This window comes from Lynx canadensis, chromosome B1 (assembly GCF_007474595.2).
Source record: "Lynx canadensis isolate LIC74 chromosome B1, mLynCan4.pri.v2, whole genome shotgun sequence".
NCBI lineage: Eukaryota > Metazoa > Chordata > Mammalia > Carnivora > Felidae > Lynx > Lynx canadensis.
Window position 1 is genome coordinate 99,950,514 of NC_044306.2, and position 17,430 is coordinate 99,967,943.

Below are 17,430 nucleotides of genomic sequence, written 5' to 3' on the forward strand. Positions count from 1 at the left end.
AAGGCAATGCTAAGTATTTATTATTTACGTTTTAAGCATTCTAGGGTCACTTGCAAATGTTTAAGAAAACTTCTTTTTTTCATTGATAATACAAAAAAGCATCACTAATTTTGAAATACTCGTCTTCATTGAACTGAATAGGTAAAACAGTTTCTCCCTGGTCACTTTTAGAATGAAATGGCTTTCTTTTTTTTTGTTTTATGCAGGGTTAAAATATATTTTTTCACTTATTTTCTGCTAGTGTGTCAGCACATGCATGCAGAATGTACATGGCTATCCAATACACATAATTATTTTTAACCATTAAGGAACATGACATTTTGTTTGTTTATTACTAATTATTTTTATCTCATCTTATTTATTTTTTTCATCATCATAAGTGTACTCTCTAATCCTCATCGCCTCTTTCACACATCCCCCCACCCACCTCCCCTCTGGTAACCATCGGTTTGTTCTCTATAGTGAAGAGTCTATTTCTTGGTTTCTCTCTCTCTCTCTCTCTCTCTCTCTCTCTCTCTGTTTTTTTTTCCCTTTACTTGTTTGTTTCATTTCTTAAATTCCACATATGAGTGAAAGCGTATGGTATTTGTCCTTCTCTAACACATTACTTTTTTTTAAGGTTTTTATTTATTTTGAGAAAGAGAGAGAGAGCATGTGAGAGAGTGGGGGAGGGGCAGAGAGAGAGAAAGAGAGAGAATCCCAAGCAGGCTCCATGCTGTCAGTGCTGAACCTTACATGGGGCTCTATCTCACTGAGCAAAAATCAAGAGCCAGAAGCTCAACCAACTAAGCCACCCAGGCCCCCCACATAATTTATTTTTAAAGCATTTTCTTACACCTTGAATAAAGCAGATGTATACAAAATCAAATTTTTAATAACACTTTGCATTATTGTTTCTATTCTAGCTAAATTCAGCACTTGAAAAAAAATCTCAAAGATGCCTTCCAGTACTATCTTTTCCCCTTCAACTCAGTGATCTCTGTCAGACTTTGACAGCTTAATCTCCTCAATGTGTCACAGCATGAACTGTAAACTGTTATCGTGTGTCAGTCTGCTTCTGTGGCAGATAGAAATGGTATTGAGTCAAGTGCATGGAAATGAAAACATTAAATAATAGTTAAATCTGCTTGCATTGCTAAAATGTAGAATTCCATACTTGATAAAGTACAATCTTAATTATTTCAATAATTTATTTAGTAATTCGATAATTAATTATAGTACAACAACTGTAAATATAGAATCAGTGTCAGGCCTGGGAAAAATATGATGCAAATGACATTTCCTTCAACATCTTTCTGATTCCTAATTCTATTTCCTTTATCCACTTACGTTATCTTATTCTCCTGCTACATGGACCCGTGTCCTCTTAAAAGGCCAAAGTTTCCCATATGACAAATCGATTATAAGGCAATTTCTTCCTTAAGTACAAACCAATCAAAATGTCCATGTCTTAGACTTTATTCTTAGAGAAAGCCCTTAGTTAATTGAGTGCTTTATTGACACTCTTTCTATGATGGAAAAAACATAACTCTTACTAGAATATCAAATATTAGTTGCTACCAACTAATATTTTAGTCTTCGTGGAGTTTTTCACATCCTAAAGACAATTTCTGAAAACATTGTAAATGTGTGTAAGTAGCATTTCAGAGACTATATAGTTCAATTGGAAGAGCATCTCGGGATAATTAATCTTCATGCACTATGTATTGTTACGCTTGCCATATCATACGTGCCTAGAGATTTCTTCATCTTTTTCTACGTGTAAATCTTCCCTTTCCTCATTGCCAATTCTTCCCATTAATATAGAAATTACATATATCAAATATACATCATATGTATGTCAATATAGATATGTCCATCAGTTATCCTTGACACCCTCTATTTCTGTTTATTTCTCCTTCACCATTTTCAATCAATCAATAAGATGTCTCAGTTTTCAACTTATACGACTCTCTCTATTCCTCTCCAACAGCACCTCCACCAGTCTTGTCCAAGCTTTCATCTTCTTTCCACACGATCTGCTGGAATAAGTTCTGAAATGGACTTCCAGCAACCTACTTTGTTCTGTTCCATTTACTTCTAACAGTCACAAGACTGCACAAGCACTAAATGCCTTTAGAGACTCTCCAAGCTACAGGGCAAAAAAAAAAAGAGAGAGAGAGAATTATACATATGCAGTAGATAATTATGTAATGAAACCCCTCCTCTGTATGACCAACAACAATCATGTTGTAGTCAATAATTATTTTCGTTATTCCTTCTTTAGCTTAAAAATTTTAAATAAGAATAAATTTTAATGTCAGACGTACCTTAATTCAGTTTATTTCAAATGTAAATGGATATTTGCACTTTAATCTTATTAATCATGCACCTTTGATCTTGTTAATCTATAGTCCTAATTTCTTTCCAGTTTGAAAAACAGTTATAATCCTTTATCATTTTTTATATGAAGTCAATTCAGGTGATATTTAAATGGTAAATATGTGACTTAAAACATTGAACAGTTCTAAATGAAAGCAAGACAGGTTTTTCTAAGCAAAGTAAAAACTCATGAAGAAAACAACTTACTGCATACAGGAAAAGAATTAATTTCCTGTGGAAAAGAGTATGATAAAGAGTGAGGAAAATAATAAGCTGGGGGAAAAGATTACAATATACATCACAGGAAAGTAAAAATAAAGACATTATAATCCTTATTTTAAAAAATGGACAAATGAATGATTACCAAAACAAAATCATAACCATACAGATGGCCAGTAAGCACATAAAATTGTATTTTGTCTCATTCATTCTAAAAGATGTAAAGCAAAATAAAGTACCACTTTCTTTTACCAAATTGAGTAATATTTTATAAATTCTGATGATGCCTAATAGATTGGCAAGTTTGTGAAAATAAAAAACTGAGGTTGTGTGAGTTTTCCTTAATGGAATATTACAAGTAGAGTATTTTACAATATATGTGAAAACTTCTAAGTGAAACAGCTTATTATCAAAGTGTCCCATCATCTGCAATGACAAATGAGAATGTCGGAATGCACAGCATGTGTCTCCAATTTGCAAAAGTAGATGTAGAAGTAATGGGGTTAGAGGATTCTGAAACACATTTATTATTCATATGAATTTAAAGATTACCTGATTTTCCCAATTAAAGAAAAATGCTTATGAAAAATGAGAATATTGGAAAGTTTAAAAATTCAAACTTAGATGACTATTTAGTAAATCTAATGTGGAACTAAGTATACTCTGTGAATGTAAACTATCTGTTTTTACTTAATGGTTTTAACTGCTATGTGTTTATTCTTTACTTTTTTGTTTGAAAGAAAGATTTTTTTGCAACTCCCCCCAAAAGAGAAATTAGAATACAATTTCCTTAAGAACTAGATATTTAACTATTGACTTTTTTTTAATTGACATTTCTCTAATATCTAAAAGACCCCTGGAACGTAAGAAAAGCTCTATAACTTTGTTAAAGAAATAGATTAATGGATAAATTAAAAATAAAACAAATTCCATAGACCAGATATATTTTATTAGAGTGGAAACATAATAAAATGTACTTAGATTATATTAAATTAAAAGAATTCTAGGAGCTTTTATAACATTGACAGTGGTTATATTTTATATATATACATATATATACATACACACATATTGGTATATAGTATACTTAATATTATATGTAACACATAAAATATATATGTATAAAATAGATATTTGTATATAATTTATTATATATGATATATACATTTTATGCATATTGTGTATATAAAAAATAAGTGGTGTTCGAATTACTTCAGCATTTCATAAAATGGCACAGAATTCTAACGGCTAATAAAATATATCCTGGAATATACATAAAGACGGAAAAAATGCATCTTTTAGGACAGACACATGAGGACAACGTGAGGATGTACTAGAGAGATAACTGAATCAAAATTCCAGAGGCTCAGAATCTAGCTCCAACTCTGCCATGAACTAGTTTTGTGACTTTGGGCAAATCAGCTAAATTTTTGGACACCATTTTTTTTTTTCACCTATACCTTGAGCAGAATAGATTTAATTATATCTTTAGGTCTTTCCAGGTCTCACATTCTACATCTACTGGAAAGTTTGTGCTTCTGCCTCTAATCAGGTTAATTTTTTTAAAGTTTATTTATTTATTTTGACAGAGAGAGGGAAAGAGAGAGAACACAAGCTGGGGAGGGGCACAGAGAGGGAGAGGCAGAATCCCAAGCAGACTCTGCACCATCAGCTCAGAGCCCCACGTGGAACTCGAACTCACAAACTGTGAGATCATGATCTGAGCTGAGCTCAAGAGTTGGACACTTAACTGACTATGCCACCCAGGCACCCCACAATCAGGTTAATTTATACAGTAATATGGGGCACCTGGGCATCCGACTTCAGCTTAAGTCAGGATCTCAAGGTTTATGGGTTCTAGCCCTATGTCCAGCTCTGCTCTGACATCTAGGAGCCTGGAGCCTGCTTCAGAGTCTGTGTCTTCCTCTCTCTCCCTGCCCCTCCCCTGCTTGTGCTCTCTCTCTCTCTCTCTCAAAAATAAAAAAAATATTTTATTATAAATAATAAAAGATAGTAATAATGATTATACTATACAGACATAAATTGAGACCAAGGTTTATCTTTGTTTTAGTATACTCCACACATAATGTTACATTAGTTACAGGTGATTTGACAAGTTTATACATTATGCTAGGTTCACTACAAGTTTAGTTACCATGTGTTCTGTTAAATCAATGTCAAAATAGCACTGATTGTATTCCTTATGCTGTGCCTTTTATACCTTTGATTTATTCATTACATACTGGGAAGCCTGTATCTTTCTCTTCCCTTCGCCTATTTTTCCCAAGTCCCCACCCCACTTCCCTCTGTCAGCCACTTATGAATGAAATTATATAGTATTTGTCTTTCTCAGTCCAATTTATTTCACTTAGCATAATACCTTTTTGGTCCATTCATGTTGTCACAATTGGCACCATCTCATCCTTTTTATGGCCATGTAATATTCCAGTGTGTGTGTGCTTGTGTGTGTGTGCACGTGAGTGTGTGTGTGTGTGTGTGTGTGTGTCGTATATACCAAATCTTTATCCACTTGTCTGTACATGGACACTTAGGTTGCTTTCATAGCTTGGCTATTGTAGATAATGCTGCAATAAACATAGTGGTCTTAAATATAGCTTTAAAATAATAAATTTCAAAACAAATGTGAATAAAATAAAGTTAGCAAACAGATTTAAATTTGGCAATACATAATAGAATTAGGCTAACCTTGCTGTCGCCAGGCCCTGCAGCATCCTCTCTCCAAAGCGGTAGTCATTTTATTTACTTTTACAAACAGATCTATCTTAGATTGATCTGAGGACCAGTTGTGTCCTTAATCAGAAGAAATTAAAGAACTATTAATTTTAAAGTCAGGTGATTCAGAATTGAATTTTATCTTATTCCTCTCCTGCCCTTGTTTCCAGTTTTAGCAATATGGCTTCTGTTTATTTTGTTTGTTTTGTTTCTGTTTTTTTTTTTTTCCCATGGGATTCTAGAGCCAGTAATGGGATTTTTTTTTGCCCCATTTCATACCACATGTTCTCAAAAAACAAATATTTTATATCTCTTTCTGTGAAGGTATCCCAGATGACTCCCAAGTTCAAATAAATTATTTAGTTTGAGAGTATGATATTTGAAAAGGTTAATTCTGACTGTAAAAGATCATTTAGCAAATGAAAAAATATATTTGGGTAAGCAATGACATCTATATAAGACAGAAAAATTATGCATGTACCCATATATAATATATATATGTGTGTGTACATAGACACATATAGAAATATACATGCACAGACATACAGGTCTATATATATATATACATACAGGTCTATATATATATACATACAGGTCTATATATATATATATACATATATATATATATATACACTTATATACATACTTATATATACATATATATATGCTTATATTATCAGTACTTTAAATAAAACAAAATAGGATGATTTTTTTTTCACTCTCCTTCAATTCCAGGGTATTTAGTAAGAAACATTCTTTGGAGCAAAAAATGGTAAATTCAATGTTTCAGAATAGTTTCTATTTAGAACAGAAGGGTAAATGGAAGCTGGCTAGGAGGTAAAGTGGATACAGATTAAACACAAAGAAAGATTAAATCTAAAATTTAAAATAGAATGCCACCCACCATATACCTATGGCACCAATAGTTTTGTTGCCCCCTTATAATTATTAATGGTGCCCATCTTTTTTTTTTTTAATTTTTTTTCAACGTTTATTTATTTTTTGGGACAGAGAGAGACAGAGCATGAACGGGGGAGGGGCAGAGAGAGAGGGAGACACAGAATCAGAAACAGGCTCCAGGCTCTGAGCCATCAGCCCAGAGCCTGACGCGGGGCTCGAACTCCCGGACCGCGAGATCGTGACCTGGCTGAAGTCGGACGCCTAACCGACTGCGCCACCCAGGCGCCCCAATGGTGCCCATCTTTTAACTCTTGAAAGTATCCTGTTTTGGATGATAATTGATATGCTTGCTTTACTTATGCATTATACAGTGTTTGGAAAATGGACAAAGTCCACTGCTGCAGGTATAGAACAAGGACCAGGCAGGGGGAAGTACTCAGATTCTCTGTGGGAAAAAGTCTCTTTCCTTTATTCCATCTCTACCACTCTTCAAGTGGCAAGACAAAATTCAGTAGTCTTGTCTCTCACCAAGCAATGTCTATAGGCTCTCCTGTGGGTGTGATATAATTGAGTCTACTCTTGCCTGTTGGTGAACCATTATTCCTAGCACCATGAAGATACATGATTTCAGTCTGTTCTAGCTCAATGCTATAATATATTGCATAGTTCCTATGTTTTTATATAATCCTCCATAAACTAGAGGGGTGGCTTCTGCAAAGATGAGTTATGAATAGCTATGTTTAAATTATATAAAGGTCATAAGCCCCAAATAAAAGTAGAACATAGCAAATGATCATCCCCAGACTCTTGCCGGCTCCTTACCAGGATTGCAATAACAATCAGGGCAAATTCAGAGAGCATAAATTGAGAGTATAGCATGTCTGAACATAGAGGATTTGCATTTGTTACGTGAGTTCATTTAATGTTTCTCTAATTCCTCTGAGTTTCGCATTTCATAGACAGCCAGCTCAGTATGAAAGCTATGAAGCTGTTCCAGAATCATCTAAAAGAAGCGTTTAGTAACAGATGGCAATAAAAACACTACAATGGGCCTTATTTTGTTTTATTTTATTAGACCAAGGTTATGGCCACAGTTATGAACTTAATCTGCCTTTTTTTATAGCCATGATAGTGTTTTACGTTGCATTCGTATCACCAGCTGCCTTTGCTGAATCAAATGCTCTTTCCTGCTTAATGCAACTAAGCAGCAGAACAAATACCACAGTTAGTGTAGCATCTTATCAGTCTGAAAATAGAGTATTTCTAAGAAGGCTGTTTGGAGCATGGGTAACAGACATGCTTGATTTTAAGTTAAATGCATCTCTAGAACCAAAGAATAAAAATAAACATCAATTTTAAATAATGAAGAATCTTTAGTAATATTCATGACTAAATCAAAACATGCCGGAAACAAGGGGGGGAACGATACAGCCATAGCAAACAATGAAAAGGGTAAGATAAGTGAAGAGAATCTGGTCGTATAAAGTGGTCTCTAATCTGTCCAACAAATTCTTCTTAGGTCAATTTCAGATTTGGGTTATTCTATTTCTTTATTAAAATAAACAAGACGCAGGATTCAAAATAGACAAAGGACAACTGAAGCTCTCAGAAGACAGAGTCCACAATGTGTAAAAAGGTTGTATTTTTCATGGCTTACTCAGATCCAAACACATTTCCTTGTGTAAAAAACAGAAGAGTAAATTAGAAATACTTACAGTAGGCTAGGAGATTCTAGTTAATTGACAATACAGTAGAATTTATACCATTAGTACTATTGATTTCAGTAACTCTAACTTCCTTAAACACCCTAGCTTTTGTCACACTCGTGCCCATATTAAATTTCTATTTATTTCTTGTGCATAGCAGTTTTGCTCTCTTTTTTTCTCACTGCCACTATCCCAGCTATCTTTTGATGCTAGTTTGCTTTCCAGGTACCAAGAAGGCGATGGCACGAATATTGTGCGTGAGCATTTAACCCGTGTCAAAAAAACTGAGGTGCAAAGTTTACTGGCATTTTGATACATGCATCAGTCATGATTGAGTTTTGTTAGAATGATTTAGGATGTGAAATCCAGGCAAACTCTGATTATACTATGCTATATACTATACACTTTAGACTCTCAGCCCAGAAAACTGAGGATCAGATACAGTGAACTTACCTGCCACCAAGTCTCATTCCTTAGTTGTAACATGAAACATCAGAGATTAAGAGAACACTAAGTTGGGGCACCTGGGTGGCTCAGATGGTTGAGTACTGGACTTTGGCTCAGGTCGTGATCTTGTGATTCATGTATTTGAGCCCTGTGTCGGGCTCTGTGTTGGTAGTTGAGAAACTGGAGAGTGCTTCGGATTCTGTGTCTTCCTCTCTCTCTCTCTCTCTGCCTCTCCCCTGCTCATGCTCTGTCTCTCTCTCTCTCTCTCTCAAAAATAAATAAACATTAAAAAAAAAAGGATACACTAAGTGCACTCATTACAAAGCAATATCCAAATTCTGTTAGTTACTTTTTATACTGGTACCTTAATCTCCTTTGCAGTTGACTACAGAAAAGTTATTTTTTTTAACTATTAATAAGTTTTGAGTTTCTAGTATATATCTACCAGTTTAACTTACAACTACCAGCTGCTGTAAGATTACAGGGAAAGCATGGAAACCACTTGATAATATGGGCCTATATGTCGGGAGTTTCTAAAAATATTGAAAAATTTCAGCGTGAAAAATGAAATGCAAAATAGTTCCTGTGTCATATCTTTAAAATAATTGTTTCAGAAGTATTTTTATCATAGATGATAGAATTCACAAGTTGCATTAAAGAAACTCACTTTACTAGCAACAGAAGATTGACACTGAATTTTGTGATAAAATAAAATGTGGGTAATAAAGGTGCAATGTCAGAATGGAAATCATGTAAATTTTTTCCACTAATCTCAAAATGCATGTGACTATGAGTTATGCCAACTTCAATTAGTTAAACACCCCAAATTGTCTATGTCACATAAAATAATAGTGAGAGTTTGGCTGTCTATTCTCCTGGTCTGGTCCCCCAACTGCAGAGACGGACCTGGGCAGAATGGTGTTATTTGAAAGGGGGAGGTGGGAAAGGGACATTTCTAACAACCTCCTCTGTCCCCTCCCATACCACTTTTACTCTTCAGCTAAATTCAAGCCTCCTTAAATAGAAGCACACGACTCAGGCAGATCAGCAAAACTGTGATTCTGCTTTAGAAGCTAAAACTAAGACTGTAAGGAAACTAAGTTTTCACAGTTGTCCTGACTGAACACTTTTTGCTAAAGTTATGACAGACTGAAACAGCATGCAACTGGAAGTTCATTTTAAGTGACTGGAAGAGTCAATTCCTCAACCTTGGGTTCCCACGGACCCACACCAGCCTACAGAGCTATTTGTTAAGGGATGTTCACTCTACTTGGCAAAGGGGATGAGACACCTCGATTTAAATCCTTCCATTGCTAGGTATTAGGTCCATGAGCTTTGATAGGATACCTGATTTCTCTGTCCATAAGTATAATCATCTGTTAAGTGGAGAAATGGACCTCACTTAACTTTGTCAAAAGTTAAAGTAATCTCTGTTATAGTATCTAAGATGGATTAGTGCCTAATAAATGTTGCAAAGGAAATAATTTTCTCCCTAGGACTGATGAGTAACTTGATCCCCAAATTCTCCTTATTTTTGATGCTTCTTTATATAACTAAGGTCAAACACAGTCTCTGGATTCTTTCCTTACATATGGTGAAACATACAGCTTATCCTAGCTAGAATGAACACTTTAGTCATTTCTGAAATAGTGGACATTGCTTAGAGTAAATTCCAAATTTGGCCAAGACATACACATTTTTCAGCTGAGATATACACAGGCAATGAATATAGAATATAGGCATATTTAAATCTTCAAAAAAAATTTAATAGTCTGATTACCTAAATACCTGTTATTATTGTTAGAATTGTAGATGCACTAGAGCTAGAAGTGGTTTACGGTGGCTTGTAAAGATGGTGGCTCCTGGGCTCAGCCTTGAGTAGGGTTTTGATAGGATGATATGCTAACATGGGCTAGAGACGTCCCAAAACCCAGAGTTGGATCGATCTATAGCACTAACGTATGAGAAATCTCTGGGATAGCCAAAAATGGTGGGCAAAGATATAGAGTTGCTGGGTCCATGGATGCACCCTTAGGTGGATAATGATTCTGTTTTCTTGTTCACATTGCTCTGGATGGACCACTGCCATCTCAAAAGCCCTACAAGTGAGAACTCTCTCAGAAGTCTAAGTCAGTGAAAAAACTTCATAGTGATTGCAACAGAAGTATTTAGCACTTTTTTTTTATATTTATTCATTTTTGAGAGACAGAGCATGAGCAGGGTAGGGACAGAGACAGAGGGAGACACAGAATCCAAAGCAAGCTCCAGGCTCTGAGCTGTCAGCACAGAGCCCAATGTGGGGCTTGAATCCACCAACTGTGAGATCATGGCCTGAGCCAAAGTAAAATGCTTAACCAACTGAGCCACCCAGATGCCCCAGGACAGAAATATTTTAAAACAGGGACAGGTAGACCAGCCAACACTGAGCATGGATTCTTTTCAGCATGCCCTTTCACATCATAGAGTAAATAGATATAATTCAAGGAGAATATCTTGGGGGTAGGGGGTGGGAAATGAATCTCAGCAGAAGTATGTGTTCAAACATAAAAGTTTCTCTGCTGAGACATATTCTCTTCTCCTAACAGATATCCTAAATTTATCACAGGACCATAAGGTAGGGTACAAGTTTTATAACCCCCACCCAGAATCACGTTATGACTGAGGTGCTAAAACCTCCAGGGTACTATGAGTTCTCAAGAAAAATAACAACCCATTAGCACTGTGAACTCTGTCATGAAAATACCACAACTTAATACCTGATTTAACAAGACGGAATTAATGAATGAGATTAAGTAAAGAATATGAAGCACATATTTAAATCTTCAAAACTTAAGAATGGATAATTGAAATGTGAAGCAGAAACAAGAAATTATAAAGAACAGTTTTCAAGTATAATAGTTACATTAAATACTCAGTAGATGGGCAAATTGCAGAGTCATGCAGCAGGCAAGCAAAACAAAACAGAACCTGAAAAAGATTCTACAGAATTGTTTTCAAAATAGAAGTTAATAGATATGGGACATAAAAGTAAATTTATCACAATGTGTATTATATGTGTCCCAGAAGGTGAGAAAAAATACGCAAATGAATGTAAAGGAAATCTTTCAAATGAAGACCAATAACTTTTTAAAATTAGAAAAAAATTCCAACATTTCTGACTGAAAGACATAGCAAGCCCAACAAGATTAGTAATTTAAAAAAAAATTTTTTTAACGTTTATTTTATTTTTGAGACAGAGAGAGACAGAGCATGAACGGGGGAGGGTCAGAGAGAGGGAGACACAGAATCTGAAACAGGCTCCAGGCTCTGAGCTGTCAGCACAGAGCCCTACGCGGGGCTCGAACTCACGGACCGTGAGATGGTGACCTGAGCCGAAGTCGGCCGCTTAACCGACTGAGCCACCCAGGCGCCCCAAGATTAGTAATTTTTTAAATAGCACACTACAGTGAAATTCAAACCATTAAACAGACATAAAATTATAAAATGTGTTAGAAATCACGTATAAAGGGGTAAGAGAAAACATTCTCAGAATCATTATTGGATGAAGACAATAAAATAATATTTTCCATTTGTTGAAGGAAAAGAACTTTAAACACATAATTTTATTACAAGCTAAATCATTGTATTAATCTGGAGACTAGTGAATCTATTATCAGGGACACACTAAAAGTCTCGGAAAGCTTATCACAAACAAACCCTCTGATAAAAGTGCTCCAAAGCGAACTCCAGCAAGAAACAGAAGTTCAGAAAGATGCCATGCCACCTGTGAGGTCAGGGTGAGTAAAGAACTTAAAACAGGTAATCACATATCTAGATTAGCAAGAAACATAGGTGCTGGGGGTAGGGGTATGGTATGAAGAAAAAATAAAGTCAAGCAATAGTGGAAACTTGCACAGACCAAATAGGCGTCTATGTCATGAAATAAGATGTATGATTAACTGTCTAAGAAAGAAAGGAAAAAGGAAGACAAGGAGAAGGAAGACCAAGCAGAGAAAGAGGAAGAGGTGATGGAGATGAGGTGGATCATGATGGAAATTCTATTTAGAAAGACTGAGTAGCCCAGATTAGCAAGAATGTCGGTTTGATCTTGTATCACAATAAAAAAATAAGGCTAGGAAAGTGAGGGGCAAGCTAGTGGGAAATTGAAAACTGGAAAGCAAACATTTAATCTTGAGGGTGATGGAATTCACTGAATGCTTTTGACTAGGCAAGTAACATAATCCAGTGATCTTTTAAAAAGATAATTTGAGCACTAATATTCGAATTGATTGATGAAAGAAGCCAAGAAGATGTTAAAAAGGTATGGAAACAATTCAGTCAAAAAATTTATAATACCTTGAAATAAAATGATGGTGTAGCTTCTATGACAACGACAAGAAGAGTTAAGTAGAAGTGTCCCCTAAGTTGCCTTATCTAGCGTAATGCTGAATTAGATCACACAGTATAGTCAGTTTGATAGACAATGGGGAAATACATTGTTTTCTCACACTCCAATAAGAAAAGTTCTCTTTTGGCAACAGGAGTAGAATATATACCTTTTCCACCAAACTGTAAAAGAAAACACAGAGCTTAGAAACAGAAATAGCACAGTTCAGGAGACAGGCAGAAAGAAAGGCAGAGAAGCCAATCCCAGATCCACCGGTGGATAAGATAAACCAGATTCCAATCACCCTTCTATCAGGGGAGTTAACTGGAATGAAGAAGGAATCATTGGGGCTGGCACAATTTACAGCTGTTATGGCTGAGAAAAAGTCAAATACTTTCAGAAATAAATTATTATTAAAGCCCATGGTTAAAATCACATTAACAGGAATAATTTGTTTCTTCATTCGACACTTGCCCAGTGATATGGGCTTCTTCTCAGGTAACAGGCAAGGCCACAGTTCTAACTGGTTAGGGGATTGAACCAGAATCTGAATATTAACCATTTCCCACTCAGAAGACTGGAGCCCACTGTCATCTCCCTTCAGAATCAGCCTGAGTTTGAGCAGAAAGCTTCCTCAGCACAAGCCTAAAAAAGCCTCAGACCTTTGAAATGATCTGCTAAAGAACATTTCTTCCTGTTGGGAGTATGAATACTAAAGATAGAGCCATGGACAAAGGTGCTGGAGAAAAGAGATGATAAAGAAGGAGGAGATATAGGAGAAAGGGAAGAGGCTTAAATGGGAATCTTCCTTCCCCAGGTTTGAAAGTAAGATCAACTTCTATTGTTTATCCTACAAAGCATTGTTTTTTGAGATCAATCAGTTCAGAAAAATGTGTAATGATCTCGCTCCAGTCTATTGTGGGTTTTGTTTGGAGATGAAAATGGATTAGATGGAAGGTATTTAGGAAAAGGAATGTGTTAGGAACTGAATAGTACCTCCCCCCCCCCCATCCTACTCCCCACCAATTTCATATGCTAAATCTTTAAAACCCCAGGTAACTTTAGGAGATAGAGCTTTTAGGAGGTAATTAAGATTAGATGAGGTCATAAACGGGGGGGGGGGGTTCCTAATCTAACAGGATTGGTGGTTTTATAAGAAGAGCAAGATCTTTCTTTCTATCTGTCATGTGAGGACACGGAGAAAAGAATGCTGTCTGCAACAAAGGAGGAGCTCTAGGCCGACCGGCCTGACCTCGCCGGCACACAGATCATAGATCGAAGACTTCCAGCCACCAAAACAATGAGAAAATAAATTTCTGTTGTTTAAGCCACCCAGTCCATTGGTATTTCGTTCTGGCAGCCCGAACAAACTAATACAGGAAGTAACCCAGGGCCTATTCTGTACACCTTCATCCCTGATGTTAGAGAGTTTCTACTAAAAATGAAAACATCTGATCGTTAACCAGCCTCTTCCTGAATACACACACACTATATCTGAGCATTGCATTTGTGTGTGAAGCCTGTGGAACATTGTACTTGCTTTGCACACTAGGTTGTATTCATGCAGCCTGACACGCATAGCTTTGTCTACATCAATCCTGATATAAAATTTAAGATATTTGATTAACTCAGCAGGTTACCACAAAAAGTTCGAAAATCTTAATTCAAACAAATAATGTTTACTTTTGGCAAGTAAAGTAAGAGCAGGCCATTTATTCTCACTTGCTACAACTTAGCGGCTACATTATAATTACAAAAGACTGTCTTTGTGTGCATAGTGGTGCGTGAGTGTATGTGTGTGTGTGTGTGTGTGTGTGTGTGCCTACAGCTAGAACCGCGTGTTGCCTCACTTCAAAATGATAAAGTATTATAAATATTTTATAAAATAAAGTTTTGTGTGTAATGTCAGCACATACTTTATGTTTATTTTCTTTGGCAGCGCTTAAAATACGTGTTTCGCTATTTTGTTTTCCTGATAGCAATTCCCCTTAAAATTTATCTTTTACAGTGAAATAAAATACTGGCAATACAAACAAGCTTTAAAGTTAGTATTTTTTTCTCCACTTCAGGCAATTTGTTTTAGCTACTGCATACTTTTAAAAGAAGAAAATAGATCCTTCTCATCCTTGATCAAAATTCACAGTGGATTCAGCATAAATTAATCAGCATATGGAAAATTAGTATCTACTTACTCACATCAGATCACAAAAGAGCATTCTTTTTTAGTGGCACTAGTTCACGTGATAAAACAGCTTGCAAAATTTTATATTGTCTATAAAAGCCACATACACTTAGAGGAATTTTATAATAACATATTGGATATTCCTACAAAATGAAAAAACAAAGTGGATATGTTTGTAACTGTATTCTCCACCTAATTTTTTGTTTGTTTTAAGTCATTGATCATAGATGAGTTTCTTCACTCTTCTTTGAAGCTCAGATTATAATAAAATTGTAATCGTTTATGTAAGACTCTGTTTAGAAGCCACAATCCCCGGTAGATTAGCATTACTTGCTTTGTACTTTTTGTGAATATATCTAAAATAATTCTTGTACTATTTTGTATATGTGTTTATTTTGCCTCCCTTTATCAGACTACAAATTCTTTGAATGGAGGGATTACGTTTTGTTCATTCTTTGGCCCTGAAACCCAGCACAATAACTGACAGTAAGCATCTTCTCAGTAATTGCCTATTGAAAGAACAAATACTCAGTAGAAATGGGAACAGGGGCTCTGGAGCCTTACCTTCTGGGGTTAAATCCTGGTTTTGGACTTACTCTGTTACCTTGACAAATCACACTACCTTTTGGGGGAATATTAATGGAGCTCAGTTCATAGGGTTTTACTGTTGAGGTAAAATTTGTAAAACATTTAGACTAGTGCTTGAAGCTTAGAACTCAATCAACATCTAGTATTATTATTCAATATAGGAAACAAAAAATTGTTAAAACCATATTTTTTTCACAAATTGTGCTAAACTAAATAAAGGAATATTTTCTTATTTATGCACAGTACAAAATGATTTCTACATTTTGCAACTCTCTAGATGTTATAGACTTTTATCAGCTTGATTAACTTGTCTCAAATTTAGTTCACTGTATCCATTCAACAATCTTTATTTCATAGAATATGAAGTAAAAATAACTTGGCCTTCAAGATTTCAGTTTATATGAGGGTTTGACAGAGATACTTACAGAGAAATAGTACTTTATGGAAATCTTCTTTAGCATTTACCTCAATATCTTGTTATTATGCTGATGTGTGTCTTTTCAATAGAATCTGAATTCATTTAAGAAGTATTAAAAAAGATATTATATTATTCTTATATTCCCAGCTCCTGAACATTTAACATATGAAGTATGACAAAATAACATATATGTAATAATACAATTGCCTGAGAATCATCTGAGGGATTAATGTAGGAAGTTGATTAATATTTTTAAAGCAAAGAATTATTTAAAAATACATATTCACCTTAGATTAAATTCAATTTTAAACAGGTAAAGGAAAACTAATTAGCCTACATTTTAACACAGTTCAGGGGTTATCCATTACTAGGGGTGTCCTATTCATGTTTTACAATATTCATGTTTCATATTTCTTGTATAAATAGTAGTCATAAGCCACTAACTCGAATTTTCTGTTTCTGTTTTTATAAAGAATTCTAAAATACTAATGAAACAACCTGAGCGCAGAATAACTCAAGATTCCACCCCCCACCACCAAGTTCTTATATCCAAGTTCTTATATTAGTCTAATCATCAAATCAACAGTTGTGTTTTCAATTATTCACTTTCATATTTCAACAAAAAACCTCAACCTCATTTTCTTTGGTATAATGCTCTTCATTTTTGCATGTAAATTTAATCATTTAGCAAAAAGTTTATATCTCATAATTACAATAACAAATATGATGGACATATTTTAGGGAACAAAGACAATGAACTGTTGTAAACACATGAGTCCATCTGTGTAAACTTGGGGGCTTGGGCATGTGGATGCTACACAAGCATGTAGTAGTTGAATATTTTAGAGAGAGAACAGAGAGTGTTAGTTAATTACATTCTGTCATTAAAGATCTATTAAAATAACTTCCATTGTATGTCTGGTTGTCAGAAATCTAGAAATTCTTTACAGAGCAAATGTTATTTAAGGTGGACCTAAGGAACAGGAAACAGGCTGACAAATGACATCAAGTCTAGAAAAAGCGTGACACTGGAAAACACCAATTCGTCTAACTTGAACATATGAACATAGAGGTTTTGAAAGAGTCAATTTCTGGAAGGCCTTGAATACTAGAATGTTCAACAGATTGTAATTCTTTAGCAATGCCGGAAATGGAAGATTGGTGAACAGAAACATGGTACATTAAGAATTAACCTTTTATCAGGGCACCTGGTGGCTCAGTTGATTAAGCATTCGACTTCTGGTTTCAGCTCAGGTCGTGATCTCATGTTCATAAGATCGAGCCCTGTGTGTGCCTGAGGATGGAGTCTCCTTGGGATTCTCTCTCTCCCTCTCTCCCCCTCTTTCCCTCTCTCTCCCTCCTTATCTCTCTCTCTCTATATCCCATATGCGTACTTTCTCTCTCTCTCAAAAATAAATAAATAAACATAAAAAAACTAATATTTCATCAACATAAGATAATTTGGATGAAATGAGATACTAAAACAAAGACAAAAAGTTTAAACAAAATG